Below are 7,849 nucleotides of genomic sequence, written 5' to 3'. Positions count from 1 at the left end.
AATGATTAGATTGAGAATGGTAATGTCTTAGTGTCAATGATTAGATTGAGAATGGTAATGACTTAGTGTCAATGGTAATGACTTAGTGTCAATGATTAGATTGAGAATGGTAATGTCTTAGTGTCAATGATTAGATTGAGAATGGTAATGACTTAGTGTCCATGATTAGATTAAGAATGGAAGGTCTTAGTGTCAATGATTAGATTGGGAATGGTAATGACTTAGTGTCAATGATTAGATTGAGAATGGTAATGTCTTAGTGTCAATGATTACATTGAGAATGGTAATGTCTTAGTGTCAATGATTAGATTGAGAATGGTTATGTCTTAGTGTCAATGATTACATTGAGAATGGTTATGTCTTAGTATCAATGATTACATTGAGAATGGTAATGTCTTAGTGTCATTGATTACATAGAATGTTATGTCAATGATTAGATTGAGAATGGTAATGTCTTAGTGTCAATGATTAGATTGAGAATGGAAACATCTTAACCTCATTGATTAGATTGAGAATGGTAATGACTTAGTGTCAATGATTAGATTGAGAATGGTAATGCCTTAGTGTCAATGGTAATGTCTTAGTGTCAATGATTAGATTGGGAATGGTAATGCCTTAGTGTCAATGGTAATGTCTTAGTGTCAATGATTAGATTGAGAATGGTAATGACTTAGTGTCAATGGTAATGTCTTAGTGTCATTGATTACATTGAGAATGTTATGTTAATGATTAGATTGAGAATGGTAATGTCTTAGTGTCAATGAATACATTGAGAATGGTAATGTCTTAGTGTCAATGATTAGATTAAGAATGGAAACATCTTAACCTCATTGATTAGATTGAGAATGGAAATGACTTAGTGTCAATGATTAGATTAAGAATGGAAGGTCTTAGTGTCAATGATTAGATTGAGAATGGTAATGCCTTAGTGTCAATGATTAGATTGAGAATGGTAATGTCTTAGTGTCAATGATTAGATTGAGAATGGTAATGTCTTAGTGTCAATGATTAGATTGAGAATGGTAATGCCTTAGTGTCAATGATTAGATTGAGAATGGAAATGACTTAGTGTCAATGATTAGATTGAGAATGGTAATGTCTTAGTGTCAATGATTAGATTGAGAATGGTAATGTCTTAGTGTCGATGATTACATTGAGAATGGTAATGTCTTAGTGTCAATGATTACATTGAGAATGTTATGTCAATGATTAGATTGAGAATGGTAATGTCTTAGTGTCAATGATTAGATTAAGAATGGAAACATCTTAACCTCATTGATTAGATTGAGAATGGAAATGACTTAGTGTCAATGATTAGATTAAGAATGGAAGGTCTTAGTGTCAATGATTAGATTGAGAATGGTAATGCCTTAGTGTCAATGATTAGATTGAGAATGGTAATGTCTTAGTGTCAATGATTAGATTGAGAATGGTAATGCCTTAGTGTCAATGATTAGATTGAGAATGGTAATGTCTTAGTGTCAATGATTAGATTGAGAATGGTAATGACTTAGTGTCAATGGTAATGACTTAGTGTCAATGATTAGATTGAGAATGGTAATGTCTTAGTGTCAATGATTAGATTGAGAATGGTAATGACTTAGTGTCCATGATTAGATTAAGAATGGAAGGTCTTAGTGTCAATGATTAGATTGGGAATGGTAATGACTTAGTGTCAATGATTAGATTGAGAATGGTAATGTCTTAGTGTCAATGATTACATTGAGAATGGTAATGTCTTAGTGTCAATGATTAGATTGAGAATGGTTATGTCTTAGTGTCAATGATTACATTGAGAATGGTTATGTCTTAGTATCAATGATTACATTGAGAATGGTAATGTCTTAGTGTCATTGATTACATAGAATGTTATGTCAATGATTAGATTGAGAATGGTAATGTCTTAGTGTCAATGATTAGATTGAGAATGGAAACATCTTAACCTCATTGATTAGATTGAGAATGGTAATGACTTAGTGTCAATGATTAGATTGAGAATGGTAATGACTTAGTGTCAATGATTAGATTGGGAATGGTTATGACTTAGTGTCAATGATTAGATTGAGAATGGTAATGTCTTAGTGTCAATGATTACATTGAGAATGGTAATGTCTTATGTCAATGATTACATTGAGAATGGTAATGTCTTAGTGTCAATGATTAGATTGAGAATGGTAATGTCTTAGTGTCGATGATTAAATTGAGAATGGTAATGTCTTAGTGTCAATGATTACATTGAGAATGTTATGTCAATGATTAGATTGAGAATGGTAATGTCTTAGTGTCAATGATTAGATTGAGAATGGTAATGACTTAGTGTCAATGATTAGATTGAGAATGGTAATGTCTTAGTGTCGATGATTACATTGAGAATGGTAATGTCTTAGTGTCAATGATTACATTGAGAATGTTATGTCAATGATTAGATTGAGAATGGTAATATCTTAGTGTCAATGATTAGATTAAGAATGGAAACATCTTAACCTCATTGATTAGATTGAGAATGGAAATGACTTAGTGTCAATGATTAGATTGAGAATGGTAATGTCTTAGTGTCAATGATTAGATTGAGAATGGTAATGTCTTAGTGTCGATGATTACATTGAGAATGGTAATGTCTTAGTGTCAATGATTACATTGAGAATGTTATGTCAATGATTAGATTGAGAATGGTAATGTCTTAGTGTCAATGATTAGATTAAGAATGGAAACATCTTAACCTCATTGATTAGATTGAGAATGGAAATGACTTAGTGTCAATGATTAGATTAAGAATGGAAGGTCTTAGTGTCAATGATTAGATTGAGAATGGTAATGCCTTAGTGTCAATGATTAGATTGAGAATGGTAATGTCTTAGTGTCAATGATTAGATTGAGAATGGTAATGTCTTAGTGTCAATGATTAGATTGAGAATGGTAATGCCTTAGTGTCAATGATTAGATTGAGAATGGAAATGACTTAGTGTCAATGATTAGATTGAGAATGGTAATGTCTTAGTGTCAATGATTAGATTGAGAATGGTAATGTCTTAGTGTCGATGATTACATTGAGAATGGTAATGTCTTAGTGTCAATGATTACATTGAGAATGTTATGTCAATGATTAGATTGAGAATGGTAATGTCTTAGTGTCAATGATTAGATTAAGAATGGAAATGACTTAGTGTCAATGATTAGATTGAGAATGGAAATGACTTAGTGTCAATGATTAGATTGAGAATGGTAATGTCTTAGTGTCAATGATTAGATTGAGAATGGTAATGCCTTAGTGTCAATGATTAGATTGAGAATGGTAATGTCTTAGTGTCAATGATTAGATTGAGAATGGTAATGCCTTAGTGTCAATGATTAGATTGAGAATGGTAATGTTTTAGTGTCAATGATTAGATTGAGAATGGTAATGTCTTAGTGTCAATGAATTAGATTGAGAATGGTAATGACTTAGTGTCAATGATAAGATTGAGAATTGTTATGTTTAAGTGTCAATGATGACTGACTAAGTTTTGGAGGATGTCAGGAGGAGCATACCAGTTTACAGCAACTTCTATTAGTGACCATAAAAAGAGCAATGAAAAAAGGGCCTTAAAAGTTATTCAATTACAATCTTAGAAGCCCAACTACAAAGTACTGTTAAGTAGTAAACTCACTTAAATTTTTTTAATAATACTTTGAAAAAGTTTTCTCTATTAAATCAATTATTTTATAAGAGTTAAACATACATTCTCTATGAAGAAAATATGGTTACAGGAGGCGAATCACAATATAATCATCTGTAGTGTAAACAAAATGTTACTTCGTTACCAAAGATTTGTTAATTTCACACAAAAATAAGCACAATGTCATTGTATTCACAAGAATTCATTCAATCTCGTTTTCACTATGCATGAAGATAAACATATTCACATTTTCTAAAGACTCTGGCGTTCAAAATTTTGCACAATGTCATTTTATTTGTACACGAAGGTAGCTGCAAAGTCTTGAGAAAAAAAAAGACTATATCTAAATCATTAAATTAAGCTTGGTCTAAGACTACCTTGTTTCTCATTATATCTTTTATACTTTGCTAATCTACTTATAAGTCATTAAGCTGCTTGGCTTTGTAGCACTGGCAAAGATATATATATTGTAACGTTTCTCACTACCCAGATTCTCTGCAAACTGTACCACACGACACAACCAATTCAAAGAACTTGACAACTCAGGGCTGAGTAACAGTTTAATATCAAATATAGACATTACGATTAGGATTTTATAACATTAGCCAATTGCGATTGAACTTGGTCCGTGAACGAATAAAAAATTACGGTTGGGGTTCGATGCTTAGTGGAGAATCTTATTAGGGGGTTGCAGCACTTAAAAGGTTGAGAACCGCTGGCCTATCTCAAGAGTTGCCCTGGCTGTAAACGTCATTGTCTAAGGGGTTGGGTAACTGGAAAGCGACTCTAAGCCTTAGTTAGCTTCTTGACAACAGAAACATCTTAACTTGTAAAAGTGTAACATGAACATACAGGGCTAAATTTAACTATGTGGAGGCCCCCGGGGTAGAAATTTTGTAGAGCCCCGTATACTTTTTCAAAATCATAAATTAAAAAATCCACTTATTAATAATAAAACTATATGCCATGTTTTGGAAGAAAGAAACAAAGTAGGCCTACTTGTAAATTTATTCTACTTTATACTTTATAGACTCTTAAACAAAATTTTTATTGTATTTTTTTTAGTTAAACAAAGAAGGTACATTTAATTTATCTTTTGTGTTTGTGGAGGGTAAGGTCCTGGTTTGATGCACTGCCGTAGAGATTCGAAACTGCATTTCTAAGTTGTAAGCATGATACAAGCATACACTTCTTTCTTGTCAATCGTAAAATTTAAAGTTTTATCGGACACAATGTTCTAAACAAAAACCAACAAACATAAAAGTGGCTGAAACGTCAAAATTTTGAGACTTAAAATCTTGTGGAGGCCCCTTTCTTGTGGATTCGCTGGGGCAGTAGCTCCACCATGTCCTGTCCTAAATCCGGCCCTATGAACATAGGCTACTCTTTAAAGAGACACATCTCAGAACTTTATAGTTAATGAAACACTTTATTAATTATTCTACGTATTTACGTATTAAGTAGTACGTCCCGTACGCAGATAAACGCAAAAGAAAATACAACGCTCACCAACAAAGACTATCTACGATAAGACTTTCCTACTAATAAGCTCTCGACTTACTCAAACCCAAACTATAGTCTAAACTAACCCTCTGAAATTATATGCACTCTCTCATTTGTGCCCCAGTCACCAACTCGCTCTCTCATCTGTCCTTACACACATTCACCTGGACCTGTTGACCAGGATCTTACAATCTCGTGCAACTATGAATTTAGCCCTACCATTATAATAACTAACACGGTTTGTTACACTGGTCTGTAAAAGATTAGTTACTTTATGTAAGACTGGGTGTGTATGATGTGTCTGTCAGATGGACTAGTAAGCAATGAAATAATTACACGTAAGTAACATATCCGGTGGCGCTATGGTTGAGTAGTTAAGTGCTTGACTTCAAAACCTGGGGTCCTGGGTTCGAGTCTTGGTGAAGACTGGGATTTTTAAGCGGTTAGTCGTTGTGCTCTATAGCTGTTGGCGAACTATAATAATTTTCTCTGAGTGCTGTGCAAACTGCGTTGGTAGCATAATAATTTAAAGTCGTAGAATAAGCCAATCATAACTGTAATTAATCAACTTTTTACTTGACAGCCAATTAAATTAGTCCACCGATATCTCATCAGTCGAATCTATACCTGTTTATTATTTAAATTTGTTTTGAGGTCAATTAACAAACCTATTAAAGCACATCTTGTTTATTCTTTATTATGATATTGTGTTCAGATATGAGGTGATGAAGACAATACAATATTTTATTTTACAAAAACATTTTCTTTTAGTTTACAATCTACTTCACATTATCTTCCTTACTAACTCTAATATTTTCACATGCATTTAAAGCTTAAATATATATAGATTACAGACATAACTTCAAAAGAGAAGATAAATACGTCCTACGCATTTCATGTTTAAATCTAGTCAGTGGCGTCACTATGGGGAGAGGCGTGGGGTGCAAAGCCGCACCGGGTGGCACCCATCAGGGGGCGACACCCAAGTCGAGAAAATGCACTTTCCCAAAAAAAAAATATTTAAAAATACAAATTTCTACCTCGAATGTTTCTCACATTTTAGAATCAGCATGTACTAAACTTTCTGAATTCAGTTTGATTTGACTAGTAATTTTCCTATTATGAGAAAAATATTACGTTGTACACGCCACGGGAAAGAGATTATGAAGCTCAGAAATGTAGAAAAACGTTTGGCACCCGGGGATCCCCCCCCCCCCCCCCCAGACAACTCTGAGTGAGATTAAGGCGCTCCCCCTTAACAAATTATCTGATCAGTTGAGTGGCGAAAGTAACATTTTATTAATGCAAAATGTTGAGAAACACATTGACATAAGCGCTCGCGCGCTATTCGACACATAGGGCTGCAAGCTTTCTCCACAGCTACTTTCTGTAACGGACTTAGGTTAGTTCTTTAAGAGCTAATTTATGCCCAAACTGTAGTTCTCTACAAGCGTACAATTATTATAAAGTACACTCAACGGAGTAGAAAATTAGTATTTATTTACTGCAAACAATATAATATATAATATAATATATTACATAAGGGTATCATGACACATCATAGCATTACCCCAAATATTCAGTACGCACACATAGCAAGAATAATAATATAATATCTCCTTACTCTAGGCATAATAACCGAAAAACAATCACCAACACCCTACTCAGACAAGGTCAGCTTTCTGACTAGACGGACCACAGGAAACCTTATTGTCCCCTCCCCCCCCCCCCCTTGAAAAACCCCGTGCTAAAAACAATCTACAACTCAACTAATAAAATAAACAAACACACACACACACAATTTCACTTTTTACACCCCCTCTCTTGACAATATACAATTGGGGCATTTAAATAGCCCCTCAAAGAACTAACCTAAGTCCGTTATACTTTCCTTTTGAATCGGTGTGACACCATGATTAAACGTTGACGGCATGTTTTTGCGCTCCTCTTTTCGGCTTTCGTGTTAAGGATGACTTAAGTAAACATGTTTCGTCTTGTCTAATTGTCACAGTCTTAGTTGACATTGCATTATCTAAAGTTCACGTCATGTTAAGAGTTTAAAAGACACGTGGAATTCCTGATGTAGAAAACAGGAAGTAGAATGAATAAAGTTGACTTTTATGGAGTTCAGTCAAGTCAAGTCAAGTCAGTAAGGTTTTGCTCCCGGTCCAGGAAGGTTGGACGTTGCTTCCTGGACTGGTGTATATATATGCATATAGGATGAAAGTCGATGGACTAATGATTGTTGATTAATAATATTTGAGAGTTGATTTCATTATGTGCTTATTGAATATTAAGGTATTATTCGTATTTCAATGGATATCTATAGTTGAAGCTCCAGTGTCACTATTAGTAATTGTTCTTATTGTTACCCGCTGAGATGCGGACGTGATTGATACATTTGATACCGCTGCTATGCGGATAGGATTGTTTATTATTTCTTGACTTGTAGCACTAACAAGGAGTGCAGTGCATTATTATTGTAGTAAAATAAACTTCATGTTTGTCTGCTGAAACGAGCTTCAGTTAGTTTATAATATTCGTCTTGTCACGTGTCTAGAGTACTTCAGGAAGCAAGAACTCAGCATTACACATTGACACTAATGATATATCTCACAAATGTCAATCGACGTTCAGTCGCCTCTTTCCGTAGACGGCGAATGCCTGTGCTGGAAAATATTTCTCTATTG

The sequence above is a fragment of the Biomphalaria glabrata genome, chromosome 13 (genome assembly GCF_947242115.1).
Source record: "Biomphalaria glabrata chromosome 13, xgBioGlab47.1, whole genome shotgun sequence".
In the NCBI taxonomy this organism is placed as follows: domain Eukaryota; kingdom Metazoa; phylum Mollusca; class Gastropoda; family Planorbidae; genus Biomphalaria; species Biomphalaria glabrata.
The sequence above is the reverse complement of the archived record's forward strand: the minus strand, read 5'-3'. Positions refer to the sequence as shown.